Below are 17,950 nucleotides of genomic sequence, written 5' to 3'. Positions count from 1 at the left end.
ATAGACTGAGGCCTTAACTTGTCACTGCTCATCACTGTAGGAATATGAAAACAACAACAAAATCTGGGATTCCAGTTAGTAGAGCAAATCCCAGGGAAAGCCAGCCAGATACTGCATCTCCAAACTAAAATTTCTATAATCCTTCACAACAGGAAGACTACTGAAACATTCCCCCTTCTCACCCTTAAAAGCAAAAAAAAGTTGTTCCTCTACAGGGCTTCAGAGTCATCCAGGTCATGACCTCCAAGCACACTCCTGCTCAAGCGAATAAGCTTTCCCAAACAGCGTTAAGCACTTGCAAGCCCAAAATAGCCACACATTGTTTGTGCAGGAGCTAACTGGCCAAGGTATGACTAGAATACTGATGGTGCCAATGCCCTAAAGATACATTCCCCGTTTGAAAGCCAAATGCAGCCAGCCTCTCCCTTAAGCTCATTGGCCATATAGCAGGTGTTTTTGTACCCAAGAGCGAGCAGTAGCCACAAAGAGTCACTGGCATATTTCCCCTCCGTTTCTTTCATAGGGCTACAAAACTGAGCATTAGGAAGATCAATGGAGCCCACTAAAACCCTCATTTGTATTCTCTTCAAAACCATTTCCAGAGCATTAAGAAGCCCCCAAAGAGTTGAGGAAATGGCGGAATAAATAAGCTGGAGCAAGGGGGAAGAAATAGAGCCAGAATGGCTACTTTTTTATAAAAAAAATCACTGAATATTCAGTCATGATTTACATACAGACTATTTTCTACAGCCATGGCTTCTCTCCTCTCCTCTGTCTCCTTAGGAACAGAGACCTTTATCCTGACACAGCCCTTTCTTTGCTTCATTTCGATACAGTTTGCTTCACAAAACTTGGGAAGAGTCCAACCAATGGAAGGCCTTCTTTATGGCTTTGTTATAATGGCAAGGAAGCATGTGTCAGCAATTGCCAGCCCATGGTGTCAAGCAGCCCGATGAGGAGCCCCACCCCCCCACCCCTTATTCCACTAACTGGCCAGCCTTGCATCTCTGTTTGCTTCCCCAAACTGAGTGGGCTGAGTGGGGAGAGACACTCGGAATTATTATTGATGTGTCTTTGGCCTGGCTCCTGTTTAACTTCCCCAGCGGGAAAGTGGAATGGAAGCCTGGAAGATTGCAGCATGCCAGTAACAGGTTGATTTCTTCACTCCTCGTCCTGCTGCCCTCCCTTTCTGTCTCCATCTGCCTCCCTTTCACTTCAACTGAATCTATTTCCTTTCACTGTGATATCTGGCTTTATAAACTGAACAACACTGGAGGGTTTTCCTCTTCTGGGATGCTGTGTTCTTTCCCTCTGTTCCTGTTCTGACCATTTCTCCAAAGAAAAAGATTCAGGTAGACATGGCGGGAATAAAGGAACTTCAGTCTCCGCTGCGAATCCTTGAGGAATCCTGTGGTTGCGAATTCCGATATCAATGGATGTGATCAGTGCCTCCTAGACTAATGTGCAGGTCTGAACTTAGTTATGCACCAGCTTTTACATTTCCCAAATGCTCTGACAGAGTTATTGTTGTGGAGGGGGGAGCATAGCTGCCAAGTCTCCCGTATTCCCCGGGAAACCCCCGTTTTTCCAGCTGTCCCCAGCCAAAAAAAAACGGATTTTTTTGTTTTTCCCCGGTTTATTCTGGCGCGGCGGCCATTTTGGAACTGGGCGGAGCATGCTCAGAAGCGACTTTTGATGCTGCTTTGCCCAGTTCCAAAATGGCTGCAGCGCGACTTCTGGTGTGGTGGCCATTTTGGAGCAGCGCAGAGCAGCATCAAAAGTAGCTTCTGAGCATGCTCCGCCCAGTTCCAAAATGGCAGCAGCGCTCCTTCCGGTCTGCTACTTCCGGTCCAGTCCCTTATTTCTCAGGCCGGAATTTGGCAGCTATGGGGGGGAGGGCTGTTTAACAAAATCAGTCCTCCTGGAGTTTAGGACATTCCACACCTTTCATCAGCAGTTTATTTTTCTTTGGGAAAAATAAGTGGCTCGCGTAAATGTAAACTAAGCTTTAATAATAAAGAAAACTGCAACAAAATAGCATAATGAGAGAAACTGAATACAACATGAGGCAAGTCTGAGGCAAGAAAAAGAAGAGACAGTGTATCCCTCTTAACTGAAACTTTATGGAATACAGCACACTGAACGGAAGGGCTGATTCTGGAGCATACCATGCAAGCCCCGCCCACCAGGTGCCAAATTTTCTACAGATCACATTAGGCCCCAGTGTTTTTCTTACAGTTTTTGGCTCAAAGAACATATCAAAATATATTTTTGAAAAACTATTCTGATAAAAAGTCATTTAGAAATTTTTCTGGGGGGTACGCAGGGGTATGTATACCCTTAAACATTTTGTGAATATAAGTTTGGCCTCATTGAGAGGCAGTATTTTAATATGAGTAGGGAAATGAGAGTACCCCCTAAACATTTTTTTTTAGAAAAGAAAGCACTGGAAATGTGCAATAAATGGGTATTTGTGTGCAATCCTCATACAGATTTGTTGTGTGGTTGTTTTTATTAATTTGCAGATCAATGTGGAAATAGGACAGAATGGAACTATCAAGGGACGCATGCAAAAGCAGTACTGACCAGAAATTCATCTATAGCTGGTCCTCACTTTTCATTCAATTTAGCCACAAAAACATTGTAAGAAGGGCCATTATTTATTTAAGGGGTCTAGAGATTTAGATTTAGTGTATCTAGCTTCATAGACCCTAGATTTAGAAATCGTCCAGCATATCACTCTTCCAGCTCTTTGCCATGAGAAAGGGTGCTCTATAACTGAAGCATCCATGATAAGTTATCATTCCAGGTCATCTTAATTATTATGCCACGTGGATGTTTTTCAATTTCAGCCAATACTTGGTTCCACCATTTTGGATTATATTTGGCTTCCTTGGAGATCACTGCAGCAATAAATCTTAAAGCAGCTGTTCTGGAAAGCCTGCTTATTCCACTGCTGAACCGCTCTGGTTAGAAAACGTTCCCATCCTAATGTTTAATTTACTTTACTGTTATTTAAACCCTTTACAATTCTCAGCAGAGATATGACAAGCACTTCTTATCTCCTTTCTTTTAGATATCCTATTCTCCCGAGCGTTTGCAGTCCTTCTCATTTTCTTATTATTACATACCAATCTGATAAATTTAATGTCTAGCCTGTTCCAGCCCCTGATAGAGGATGCCTGAGCAATGCTTTCTCCCATTGCATAGGAGACACTACAAGTCAGTTAAATCAGCTTACAGCAAATGAAGCCCATGTGATTAAGCTGCCTTTTGAGTTGGTTGCATTCACCAATCAAGTGAGCATGAGCCATTATATTAATCAGGCTCCCGTTCTGGAAACATAAGGCCACCAGCAACACACCTTACTTAGCAAATAAGGAACTTGGTCCCTTTCTAGAAAAATGTCTAAGGGTTTCTCCACACTTAGCTTTTGCCCCACACTTTCCAGGAACACTTTAAAGCTTTTTGTGCAAGTGCTCTTTTTCCCCCACGCCTGAGCTATAAAACACAGAGCATGCCCGGAAATTGTGGAGGGAAGATAAGTGTGGATAAGCCCTAAGGCAGCTCAGCTATGTGGGAGAGTTATGCAGCAGTTTCCTTCTCCAGCTGATCCACCCAGAACTTGCAATGGCTGGACTGGAAGGCACGGAGTTGCAACAATGGGTGGAGCCATCAAAAGCCTTAGGAAAGAGGTAGAGCTACAGAGGCAGACTGGTGGAAGAGAGACCTGGCCAAGCAGAAGCAATCTGAAGACAAGAGCAGCACCAACCACAGCAGCTGGGCATGCTTGGCATGTCAACAGCATTGGAAACGACCAGAAGTGGAAAGAAACCCGTGATTTCTCCTTCCTCTGGGGGTGAAACCTCCCTTGCCTGAAGGGCAGCTGTGTGAGAGATGTGGTCTTTCATGTTCCTTCCTTCGTTGTATGGCAAGAGGAAGTGAAGAGCTGAAACTTTGCCAGTCCTAGATTGACATCTAGCGGCCAGCCATGAGAAGGATGCATCTCATTGAAAGAATTGCTCTGAAAACCCAGGATGCTGAGCCTAAATCCCCCACATGCACAAGGAAGGTGTTTGAATACACTCCAGAACTTAGCCAATGGTTGCCTCCTTGAGATGTGAAGGCAAAGGGCTTCCCATTAACCCACAGCCGCCCGCAGCAGGGCCCTAGACTTGCATAGCTTTCCCTCGCACACACTTTGCAAGCTGTGACATCTAGACCATGTGCAGTCAACTCGCGTGCTAGAGAAGAAACCACCCAGATGGGTCAGTGGGTACCTGTTGCAGTCCCCTCCCCCCCGCAAGTGAACTGAAATAGCTGGTGAAATTTGGGGAGGGGGCCAAGGTCAACAGAAGAGCACATGTAGCTATGCAAAAAGTCCCGAGTTCATGTCTACCATTTCCACTTTTTTCAAAAATCCAGATAAAACTTCTACCTGAGGCCATGGAGAGTTTTTGCAGGTCAGGGAGCCTAGCGGTCTGACTCAGCCTAACAGCAGTGAGTGAGCATCCTGTCTGCCTGCTTGACTCCCCCATGGGCACATCTACAGTTTGTAAGATAGGGAACATCAGCTCACATGCACATGAAGATGCCTAGGAGTACAGTTTTGCCTCAAAACCCACCTTTCCTTCAGGACCAGCCTTAGGGGACCAAGCAGAAGGGAGAGCCTAGCTGAGCTTAGTACTGTCTGCAGTTAGCGAGGCCAAAATTGTTGAGAGGTAGTTCTGTTCATTGAGATAACTAGGAAAGACAGAGAGCAGTAGGGCCTGTAGAGCGAAGTTTTGCAGTTCTGCACAAGCCATTCAGTGCAGCAACACTGCAAACTGGGTGGGTGGCATTGAAGGCACTCTTCAAGCTGAGCACTATTTATCATAGCTGCCAAGTTTTCCCTTTTCTCGCGAGGAAGCCTATTCAGCATAAGGGGAAATCCCTTTAAAAAAGGGATAACTTGGCAGCTATGCTATTTATCCTAGGGCCAACCCTGCTTCTCTTCTTATGACACACATTAGCTCAGTTTCACTGTGGAGCCTGTTTAATGAATTCCAGGGACCGCAGAATTTTAATGTAACTCCTTGTCCTGGAATAGCTACACAATAGCCCTTAAAAAGAGAAACCTCTCTAATGCAGGCTTTCTTGTGCTTCAGTTTCACTTTCTATACCATACAATAAGGCAGGGGTAGGCAACCTAAGGCCTGTGGGCCACAAGCGGCCCACGGGGGTCATTTAACCAGCCCACGATCCACCCCCGAACAGAGCCACCTGTTTGGCGAGTCCCCACGCACTGCGCTAAACCGGTACAGCGCGGCGCATGGACTTGCTTCCGCGGTGCCGAAAATTGCATCTGTGCATGCTCAGACGCTGGAAATCGTGTCTGCGCAGATGCTGGAAATTGTGTTCGCACAGACACAGTCACCGGGCGCAATGCAGCCCATGGAAGCGAGGTAAACCTTGCCGACCCCTGCAATAAGGCCTTCAGGATCACATTTCACTACAGAGCCATCATACCCTCTAGTGATGGACACAGAGAGAGATGCCCTGGTGGCAGGCATTGAGTCATCAAAAGAAGGATCAGACACCCTACAGGTCAAGAACTTTGAGGAGCCGGTAGGGGGCCCCTCAATCCAATCCTTCAAAGATCCACTTGAAGGACCCTCTGAATTGGTACCTGGTGAGAACCCCATGGAATTCTAAGAGGAGGAGTTGGGGCAGCCCAACAGTCCTCAGTAGTGAGGCTGCCAAAAGCTTTGGGTCAAGGCTGGAGTGCGGCATCACGATATGCACCTACAGACCCAGGCCATTGGTATACTTGTGAGTAAGGGGTCTCATGAGTAAGTTGGGCCTCATGAGTAAGGCATTCCTGATACCCCTTCACTGCCAGCAGGTGTTGTTGAGGAAACCATATTCTTCCAGCTTCTGGAAACAACACAGATCTCTGCCTTCTTGGTCCAAATTCTAGTCTTGCTGCCTGCCTCCATTGTACCTTGTCTGACCTCCTTGTTTTGTTGACTGTTTCCTAACCTTGTTTCTGGGTCACATTTGGACCTAGACTGATTCTCTGTGCTTGTCCTTGTTTTGTTTGAACTATACTGGTGAGTACTTTGGTAGAGGCTTATATTGTCTGTAAGTGAGACCCTAGCTCCATGCATGGGAGCATGGCAGGAGAATGCAATGCAACATTCTGTAGCCTCTAATCCTGAACAGTTATGATTCTGCACAATCCATCCATTACTGCCATGCTCCGAGGCAAGTGTGGGGGCAACCTGCTGATTTTTTTGCCCCATTGCTTCCATGGATTGTAGTCATAGATATCACAGGGGCACCCCTCGATTTTGCTGTAAGTGTTTTACAAGCGACATGGTGGTGCACAGCCAAGACCTGACTGCCCGCCAGCATGAATTTACAGTGGCTCCATAATTGAAAAGATCTGTTGTGTTAGCCCAGCAAATACTTTACAAACAAAAACTAACCCATTTTCAAGCAGTGGTTCAATAAAGCAGGGCAAAATAATTGATCAGTCAGTAGCTGAACAAATTAATTAGCCAGAGTAATATTAGCAAAGTCTCCCGAAATCTATATTTGCTACAGGACCCAGCAATTATTTGTACATTGCTTTGGAAAATGTTGACTGTCACCAGGCAAGATTCATCGTACTATAATCTCATTACGAGCAACATTCAATCATCCTCTGATTTGTATTCTATCATATGAGATAATAAAGACTGGTGAGAGAGAACGTCACAAGAGGCTGATTGAAATCATGTTGCTTCGATAGCAAATACAAATATGGATAGTTCAGACTAGCTTAGAGAACAGCTGGCCCTTTGTAAAAAAAGGGGGGGGACAATTAAACACAAAAATATATATGAAGAGATTAATCAATTTAAGGTTGTAAAAGAAATGTGTCCAAGTCAATAAATGGTGCTGAATCACCGAAGAGAATCAAACCTGCCAATTCCAAGGCAATGGACAAACCAGGCTGCTAATTGTGTACATGGGTCACACAGATCTGATTTATTTATCTGTGTGCACTTTTGTGTATGTTTATCCCACGAGTGATTTTAATTGAACTCTATTTTAGTGTTATCTGTCCACACTAGTGGGCAAAGCTTGATGGGGTGAATTTGTACTGTTGTCCCCACCCCTTGATAAGCAATTCCCCACCCTCCCTGAGTCCTGGAATTCTGAGGTCCATTGTGGGCATGTGCACACAGGGGTGCAAACTTTAATAAAATATTTGGGGGGGGGGGGTTGCCAGGTAAGCCCCACCCTGCATAATCATTTGCATGATGCATGCACACCATTTGAATGGCAATACCCATCGACTTTGGGGGGAAGGCCCCCCTCAAATATTTTATTGGCTGAGGACCCCTCGGCCCCTAGGAGTTGGCTCCTATGTGCACAGTTATCAGTTTAATTGTGTGCAATGCTTTTTTTCTTATTAAAAAAAATTCCAGTGTATCAGGCTTACCTAAAAGAGCAGCTTAAGAAAAAAATGGCTGTGTCACAGCCCTCCTACCCCAAATCTGAGGTTCGTTGTGAGCCAGTGTGTGTTTACCCATGCAGGTGTCCAGGTTTTTGTTTTTTGTTTTTACTTTACAAAGTTTCCGGTATACGAGATTTGCACAAAACAGTGGGTTAAAAAATAAAATTTAATCATGTGCATGTTGCAAGTGGCTCCACCACCAGCCCACTGAGGAGTGCCTTGCTATTGGCAGTAGGGGGTGCAGTGATAAAATAATGCCAAACAAAACATCAACCACACACATAATGCACTTCAGAACATCCACAGTTGGATAACATGCAATCTTATGCTGGGTTTTCCCCTCCCCCTTACTGCATTATCCACAGATCATTAAAAAAAATCCAAATTAAATGGGAGGGAATGTGTGCTTGGATGAGAAAAAAATTGTGTGGGTGGCACAAAAAACATGCCCACATGGGATGCTTAGAGTCCATTGTAAACTGTCATGTGTACACAGCCAAAGACAGAACCATGCTTTCTACAATGGGCTCTGAAATGGGCTCTGAAAAATCAACAATTTTACAAAAGCTGAGCTAATTTGTATGTTAAAGTAAGTGACAGAAACCTTAACAGAGGTCAACTGTAAAACAATTAACACAAGATGCTTAAAAGGAGTCAAGAACTGGAACAGAATGCCCTCAGCTTGATAGTGAACATAGCAGTCTGTGCTGTGTTCTTAAACAAACTAAACAATGGGAAGTACATGGTTGTGGCTGTAGACACAGGAGTAAGGCCAAAAATACTGGGGGGGGGAATAAGGAAAAGTCCTAGCTACAGTCACTGTGGTCAGAAGAGGGGCAAATCCCCAGTGGGGGAGAAGGAACCCCTGCAGACTAGAGCTTTGCATAGGCACAGAACCCAAAACTATAGCTATGCTTGTTGTTGGCTAGTTTTGAGATGGGGTGATTCAATATTTAAGAACACACAAAATTATGCAAATATGTAGTTTCATTTGAGTCAGTTCTCTCCTATTGTTCCCTAATCTGCTGCTGCTTTTGTGCCTTTAAAAAAACAAAAACAAAACCCTGGGCTCTCTTCTTCCTCAAAAGAGTCAAATGGGTTATCCCAGCCAGTGCGCAGTGTATTATATCACAACAATGCATAGCCAATATGAGTTGATTCTGATTTGAGATCACCAAGCACAAGTGTGGCAGCCTCCAGGATAGCTAACAGGTTTCATTTTCTTTTGATGTAATGCCTGGGGAGTGGTTGAAAGGGGAATGCTTCCCAGCGGCCAAAGATATTCACACAAAGCACCTTTTCTTTGGCTCAGCTCTAAGTTAAACACTAGTGTTTAAGTGCCTGTTACACATCTGCATAAGGAAGCTGGTCACTGCATTCTGCACTCACTTTTACCTGCAAAGAATCACCAAGGGTAATTCCACAAGGAATGCATTGGAGCAATCATTCCACAAATGCAAGAGCTGTGTGCAGGATGCTAGTGACTCTCCCAATGGCCTTGGACTCCAGCTCCCATCAGGACCAACCAACATGGCCAATGGCTAGGAAGGATGGAAGTTACAGTCCCAACAACATCTGGAAAGCCACAGGTTTCTCACCTCGTGTTAGAGGGTCTGTGGAACAGAGAAAAAAGAAGAAAAGAAATTATGGCTTAATAATCAAAAGAGGGATGGTACATGCTATTATATTCAATCATAAGCATCATCCTACAACAAGGAGAACGTACATAATTTTCTGTGAACTGCCCTGAGACCTCCAGGTATAAGGCAGTATATAAATTTAATAAATAAATAAATAATATTAACTTTAAGGCAATCTATAGGTCAGTGCCTGCCATCAACACCTTCTTTTTGTGGGGTGCAACCAACCACCCTTCTTTTCATTTTGCTTACACAATGTAAGTTCCACTTCAAACAACTAGTGAACTGCACAGAAAAGTGCCCGTGTGGTTTGGTTACTGATGGCAATGTATCTATAGACACACCATCTCCAAATGGTTATTTATCATATCTCCGTAAACTACCGTGTTTCCCACATTTTAAGACACCGTCTTATATTTATTTTACTCAAGAAAATAAGCCATCCATCCGTCTTCCCCAGGATCTTGTCTGTCTTAGCACCAAATCTAGATGTTTGAACAACTCCCCAATGGCCATTAGAAGGATAGTCTTACTGTCTTAACATTTTGCACGTGCTATTGTATATCTTCGCTAACTGGCACACATTGATCTCGGCATTGACAAACGCAAATCACACATTCAACGAGCCAGGGCTATTGCAGTCATGATCAATGCCTTGTAAAGGACATCTGAAACTTTGTGTTCACTTTGCCAGAACTACTCCTCCGTTACCTGGGCAAACAATCTAGAACAAAAGGGTGTGCTTTATGTTAGCACACAGACTACCGTACAATGTCAGCTTTTGTCTGAAGGGCTTTCAGTGTTTGTTTAGAAACATCCCTCTCTTTTTTCCCAGGTTCTTAAAACATAGCTGCCAAGTTTTCCCTTTTCTCGCGAGGAAGCCTATTCAGCATAAGGGAAAATCCCTTTTAAAAAGGGATAACTTGGCAGCTATGTCTTAAAATAGCTGTGTGCCGTGCAGTCACAGCGCCCCCTGCTGCATATTCAATGGAAATTGGGAGATAACACTCCAGAAAACATTTCCAGGTGGGTGCTTACTTTAACACAGAGAGACACACCTCTCTTTCTTCTCAATAGGTATAGACGTTTCATAAGAGCAGTAAGTCATATTCTGTCACACTCTCCCAAGAAGCTGCCCAATGAATGTTACACAACTCAGATCTTTCCAAAGACTGTGGTCTTTTAAAAAGAGAGAGAGAAAGCAATAAACTTCCTGTGGTGATGGGGTAATTAATGAAGTGGACATACTGCAAGAAGAGGAAGGCTGGAAACATCTCTACACTCAGGGCCACCACAACCATTGGGCACAACTGCCTCAAGTGACAGGTACTGGTTATACAGTACCTCCTGAGTCCACAAGCTGTTTCCCTCACTTGGAATACAGAGCTGTTATTTATTAGATTTCTCTTCTGCCCCCTAAGATCATAGGGTAGGTTTGGTTACAATAATAGAATACACCATTATAAAAACAGGTAAAGCCATTACAATTATAAAACAAAGATGGGTGCCACATGGTCTATCTTGGGTTGCTTAACTAGCCTGATGCCTCAGGTGTGGTGAAGGATGCTATCCTGTTGCCAGGGTGGCAAAATGTCTTCCACTGGTCCTTACTACACTAGACTCTGCTACAACCTTAAGGAGAGTACACAGTTAACACATCCATAAGTCTCATCTAGGAACTGAGACAGATACAGTTAGAAAGGTAGTATTTATATCTTTACAATCAAATCCCAGGCCTTTTTTTCCTGCAGAAGGATGTGTTTAGAGAACTGCTGGGGCCATGCCAAAATGGGTAGAATTAGAACAGTTTTCTGCCAACGCTTCCTTAGAAGAGGTCTATGGCCACTTGGGCTTCACCCAGCTCTTTCACTAGGCAATACAAAATAGACACTTCTGCCTCAGCAGAAGGCACTTTGGCAGGAGGGTCCTTCTAAAGGTCCTGAATCAGTAAACAGAGTCCTTTTCCCCACCCTCATTGAATAAGATTTAGCACGGGTGCCTTTCCTGCAGTGACCCCAGAAAACAGTGCTGGTGCCAGACTATTTTGTACCCTAGGCACACACACCCAAAATGGCTAACCTCGATTTTCCAAAACAGATGTCTTGTAGAAATGATAAAATTATTTGAAATATAAAATAAAAGTAAAATGTTATCAGAAATGTATAAGATATAGCAAAAACTAATCTGTATAAAACTGTGCCCCTCAAAGGTCAGCACTGCACTGCTTGGGCCCTAGATGGCTGCCTAATTGGCCCAATGATAGCACCGGCCCTGCCCAGAAAGAACCATTGGTTCCTGCCTAAATCAGTATTCCTGGGGTATTCCTGCAGCAAAGGCATCAAGCCTTCGACCACACAGTGGCCCCAAACCCTTTCACAGCAACCCTTTTACAGTGGTACCTCGGTTTACAAACACAATTGGTTCTGGAAGTCTGTACTTAACCTGAAGTGTACTTAACCTGAAGCGAACTTTCCCATTGAAAGTAATGGAAAGTGGATTAATCCATTCCAGACAGCTCCGCAGAGTACTTAAACTGAAAATACTCAAACCGAGGCGTACTTAAACCGAGATATGACTGTACTCATGTCCCTTTACATACCTCACAATAATAGCAGTCACAAGCTATAAAGGTATATTGAGATTGAGAAGTAAACTCTACTGAGTTGGGTGGGACGTACTCCCATGTAATTATGACATTTATAATATTGCAGCCTAACCAGCAAGGAGCTCGAGTCTTGTCCAAATGAGCCATGTAACCTCAGAAGCCAGCCCTGTCTGCTACTAATCGGCCCATTGCTTTCAATAAATGAAATAAAGTTCAAATTTCCTTTTTTTTAAAGCATGTTACTTTTAAAAAAAACTTTTGACTTCAAAACAATTTCTGAACATCAACACTATTGTGATTTTGTATGAAGAATCATGTCCAAATCTAGCTTCTGTTTAATCTAATAAATAAAACTCTGAGGACTCCTCAGCTTGAACAAGGGGTCTTAATCTTCCCATTTTAACAAAAGACAAAACATTGCTACTGAAGTACATTTCAGTGGTTTATAATTCAATAGGCAATAGACCTTGTAATTAAAAATAAATGTGAAAAACTGTCTATGCAAATTCAATAACTGGACCAATTATGGGGGAAATTCTTTGCTAACCAAATACAGAAAACACTGCCATTGTAAGGGCCTGAGTTTGAATACTTCTATACTACACAGAGTGATTTACAGACCATGAAACTTGTAGATCACTTGGGGGGGTTGTTGTTGTTTTTACTGCTGGTGGGTTTTTTAGGAAATATAAAATTTTGCTGTACAGGAAAATATGGTGAATTGGATCCTGTGGACGTATTTGAGTAGAACAGAACTTTACAGCTCCCTCTCTACCCTCAGTCTCTCAAAGGCACTTCTGAGAGTCAGGGACCCTTTGGAATTATGTGGGTGTGGCCCATGGGCTGCAGTTGGATGAGGAATCCATTGCCATCAGAAGAAAACACACTCCTTGCCAGAGCAGAATCAAAGCAGTCCTTTTGGACTCAAGACCTTGTTTTTCTGTAACTGGAACTGCTCCGTCATCTAATCATCTTGCAACACCATTACAATGGTGTCTCAAAGCACTTCCCTTTGCTTTTCCTCATAAGAGTGACTGTCAACCATGGGTGAAAGAGGTGCATTTGGGGATATCACCGCCATGGGGACAAAACCTTCTTACAGTTCCAACAGCTGCAGACGTTGACAGCTTCTTCTTCTTCTTCTTCTTCTTCTTCTTTGGCAATCACTTGTAGCCAAGTAAGATTGTCTTCCATAAACATGGCTTTAACAATGGGTCCGTAAGGGACTGTGGAGGCCCATTCTGGATCCACAGTGGGGACATTGGTTTCCAGACGGGAGTTGATCACGGTGTGGATTTGCCAAGCGTGCCTTCCTCTTGGCACGTTTCTCCCTTGCATCCTGAGATCGAGTTTCTTCAAAGCCCATGATACCTTTGGTAAAGGCTGTTCTCCAACTGGAGCTGAGCCTACTCATATGGACACATTTCCCAGCTCCCTCTTCTCTTTAGCTACATCCAGTATTATATTGCTGAGTCGTGGAGAGACAGAACTGTTGTGCACTTTATGTGGGGCTTCTCCCAAAGACTGTCCTAAATATTCAACTGGTCCAGAATAAGACTGCTCCCTTTTGGGGGAGACACAGGCCATCACGATTCTATGAACATATTTGTTTTGAAACAACTTCATTGGGTACCAGTTTGTTTTCAGACCCAGTTCAAGGTGCTGAACACTTTGGGTTCTTTTTGGGTATTTAAGGGTGCTTCTATGTATACCATCACTGACACATCAATCAAAGGCCAATCAATCAATCAATCAATCAATCAAAGAAGTGTTGGTCCCTGTACCATCACTTTTAGGCAATGAGTGAATCCAATGGTATACGTGCGCAAGCAGAATGGAGTTCTGCTCATACCACACGACTTCACCTTCTTTTCCTTTACTTGCAAGCCCTCTGCATGCCCCCAAGATCTACTCTGGGGGATTAGCGGACCCTCTGAAGCAATGTAGGAGGGAGGGAGGAAAGTCCCATTGCATGAGCAGATGTGCACTTCTGTGACTTCGGATTACATTATCCACCAGGAGTCCTTTTTCTTTGTGAACCCTTGAATTATGGAATTGCCCTTTTGCAGGAGGCATAAGTTGTAATTTATTTGCCTCTTTTTGGAGACAGGCTATTTCACCATATTTGTTGAAACTGAGACTGAGACTGAAGGGTTTGAGACTGCCTTCATCTATTGTGCTGTTGGTTCTTAGTAATAATAATAGTAGTAATAATGATGATGATGATGATTTATTATTTATACCACACCCATCTGGCTGGGGTATAAATAATAAATTTCCCCAGCCACTCTGCTTGGTTCCCAAAATCATAATAATAATAATAATAATAATAATACGATAAAACATCAAACATTAAAAACTGCCCTAAACAGGGCTGCGTTCAGATGTCTTCTAAAAGTCAGATAGTTGTTTAATTCCTTGACATATGATGGGAGGGCATTCCACAGGGCGGGTGCCACTACTGAGAAGACCCTCTGCCTGGTTCCCTATAGCTTCACTTCTCACAGTGAGGGAACCGCCAGAAGGCCCTCAGAGCTGGACCTCAGTGTCCGGGCAGAACAATGGGGGTGGAGACGCTCCTTCAGGTATACTGGACCGAGGCCGTTTAGGGCTTTAAACGTCAGCACCAACACTTTGAATTGTGTTCAGAAGCGTACTGGGAGCCAATGTAGGTCTTTCAGGACCGGTGTTCTATGGTCTCGGCGGCCATCTAGATTTGTTTTGGTTTCATTTCTGAATTCTGAAATATTCTGTTGTACTCTTATTTTTGTCATTTACATCAACTGTTCTACTCCTGCTGAAAACATTACATAATGTAAGGAAAGAAAGTGACCTTTGTATGTATACCTTGCTTATATAGATAACGTGTATGCTTTGCTTGGAGTTGGCTTACCTGTGGACACCTGTGTCCACTTTCAAGGTCAGTACCTGGAAGTTATATCTTAAGGACCAAAGAATGTCAAGTTCAAGCAACTTTTACTTTGATTCTCCATAACTGTAAGCTTCCAAGCACTATTTTAAAAAAATATTGTTGCTCTACAAAGAGTTACTTTTTAAATCAGGCCAGCTGCTATTTGAACCCTTCCTTCTCAGGATCTGTAAAGAGGCATGATCACTCTAAAGAAAGTTTCCTTGCAGAGCTATGCTAACTAGACATGTTCAATGACAAGTGACAGAAAAGAGACAACATTTTGCTGTTTCCACAGAATCCATCAGTCTGAGAATTTCGGCTTTCAGTTTTAAAAGGCACTTTTTAAGCTTTTAAACTACAAATTATTCAATATTCGAGACTAGCAATGACATTCATGTGAAGGAATACGAGTCCTTTGCAGGGAGATCGTGGCACCTTAAAGACCAACACATTTATTATGATTTAAGGTTTCATAGAGTATGGTCTACTTCATCAGCTGCAATAAGTGCAATTCTCGAATAACAGATATTTGTGCACATGGGTTTTTGTGGGGGGTGAGAATAAAATGCAGAAAACAACAGACAGTGTTAATTACATACTTTCCTATGATGAGGGACTTGAAGCCATCCTGCAACCTTGAATCTTAAACTGTACTGAGCATCATTTGCTTGCACTGTTTCATTCCTACTTTTTATATCCCACAAAAATCAAGAAAGCTTATATCAATAGTTCTCAACTTTCATCTACTGAAAACCTTGGAGAATATTTTATTCTTTTCACCAGAACCCTGATGAAAGGCATAATTCACTTTCATAGGAGAAAGTTCCTCACTTCAAGAGATGAATTCATCGTTGCCTCTGGTAAGCTAAGAGGTTTTTGATATTAAATTGATTTTTTCCCCTGTTTATCGTTTCTCTCTCTCAATTTGACACATTTGATGACCTCTTTCTAAAGTTTCTGCTTAAAAGGTATAATTAAGCAGAACGAAACAAAATCTTAAAATTCAATTCTGCTTAACTGGTCCCATTATGTCACATTAAAGAAAACAACCATTTTTAAAATGCAGTAAAGGCACAATCCTGTTCCGAAGATCTACTACCGCTAGCTGAGCAGCCTTAAGAATAAACGATTGGTGAACATGTCAATCTTGGTTTCTCATTATTTCAATCTTAAATCCAGTTCTTCACATTTCCAGCTCAGTTTTGGGAAGAGGGGATAAGTCCTCATTCTCCTAATATATGCCTTCCTGTATACATTTGATGCCTAATACACACATTTTTGCAAAGCAATTTCCCCTAATATAATGCATTCTGTATGTTATTTTTCACTGATATATGCATTCATATCACCCTGGCATGTGCATTTTTGTACGCATTACTTAGCTAGAGAACTGTACCGAAAATTTCAAAGAATGTCTGTTTTGTTTCACATATTGCTTTGAAATTAGGTGGGCTCACCTATAAATATGAACTGAGTCAAATCTCTCACCCCTTCCTACTTAGGAAGCAGCTTAAGTGTCAAACATCAGTGGAATGATAGATATAGAAATGTGGGCAGATTGTGGGTGTGTTGTGCTTATTCCATAGCTAACGCCCTTTAATTTCTACAGCATGGCCACAATGATGATGCAACTCTACACCACATCAAGGGCTGGTGTGTTTTCCCTCCCAGGAAAATCAACAGTTTTAAAAAGCAGTACCAACAAAAGCAACAGAAGATTTAGAAGTTCCACAAGGTGTGTAGCTGGATTTGGCAGCATGTACCACAGCAGACAGTGTTCTCGAAGCCAGGCTGTGGAAGACAGGAGTGCCTGGCGTGCTCTGGTCCATGGGGTCACGAAGAATCAGACACGACTAAACGACTAAACAACCACCACCACCACAGTGCATGAACTGTATGAAAAGGTTCTTCCAAACATTGTAGATGTTGTTCCATATTCTGGATGTTGCTCAGTAAAGGTTTGGACATTGCCAGAAGTATTCACTTAGTTGCTAGAGATTTCTCATCCACATCCTAGTTTGATTTGACTCCAGGATGGGACTCCCAAGGGGAATGGGCAGGCAGCTTGATAGACTGCAGGTCAGTGTCTTTCTGCTTGATATCCTCTGCAAAGGCCTCTCAATGTGCCCATGTGGCATGGGTGCTGCCTCTGGGGTGAACGATGCAATCAGAGGAGGAGGGAGAAGGAGTTTTTGCTTGCATGCTGCCTGCTAGGGGTGGCCTATGTGGCACCATGTGAACAGCGACTTGATTGCACGGGTTGCAATGGAAGGTGATAAAACAGGCACCCCCAACCTTCAGCCCTCCAGATGTTTTGGCCTACAACTCCCATGATCCCTAGCTAACAGGACCAGTGGTCAGGGTTGATGGGAATTGTAGTCCAACAACATCTGGAGGGCCGAAGGTTGGGGGTGCCTGTTAGTCCATGCAAAAGCCAAGCCACACAGCAACAAATCCTGGCCAGGTCCGAGTCCAGATGTGGGCATCAGCTCACAAACTCGTACAGATCTGATATTTCTGCACACTCTATGAAGTCCCTTTTTTCGAGTCACCCTATTGATCCCTGTTCTGCTGCTTGTTGCCTGTCCCGGAATTGGGCAGAAAATATTCAAAGTACAATCTCATGTGTAACTTTTGTTCCTCTCCTCACTCTTCCCTCAGATAGCTTAGATGGTTAGACAGCCACCAGTTTGTTCTTTTTAATAATAATAATAATAATAATAATAATAATAATAATAATAATAATTGTGCAGTTCAGATTTAACAGACTTGTGCAAGATACAAGAACAATTGTGTGTGCCAATGATTCTGCCTTCTCCAACCGTTAAACTTCAGCTTCAAGCATCCAAGGATCTGGTCACGTTGCTGAGGCAGGAGGTAAATCAATTCAGTCCTGAGCCTCCCGATGATGTTTTTTTTCCAAACCTCTCCACTACTGAAGGATTTGGGAGGTGGGGAAACAGGAGGATGCAGCAAGCAGGGTTGCTCTCTTGCCTCTTCTTTGTTTTCCCCAAAAACCTTTCCAAAAGCCTCTTGCAGCAAACTCAGGGCTGATTTGCTTCCCTTTCATCGGTCTCAGCACCACAGTTCGATTCATGCGTGCTTTATGCTGAAGTTGAAAACTAGTCTGAGAAGTCCAGAAGGTGAGGAATTACCTTAATTTGCAAGGGAAACAGCACATAAAGCAGCCCCAAACTTATTATTATTATTATTATTATTATTATTATTATTATTATTATTATTACTACTACTACTACTACTACTACTACTACACAGGTGGAAGGAGGCATGGAGCAACAGAAATGTCA

Source organism: Zootoca vivipara, chromosome 2 (assembly GCF_963506605.1).
Source record: "Zootoca vivipara chromosome 2, rZooViv1.1, whole genome shotgun sequence".
In the NCBI taxonomy this organism is placed as follows: domain Eukaryota; kingdom Metazoa; phylum Chordata; class Lepidosauria; order Squamata; family Lacertidae; genus Zootoca; species Zootoca vivipara.
Note: the sequence above shows the minus strand (reverse complement) of the source record.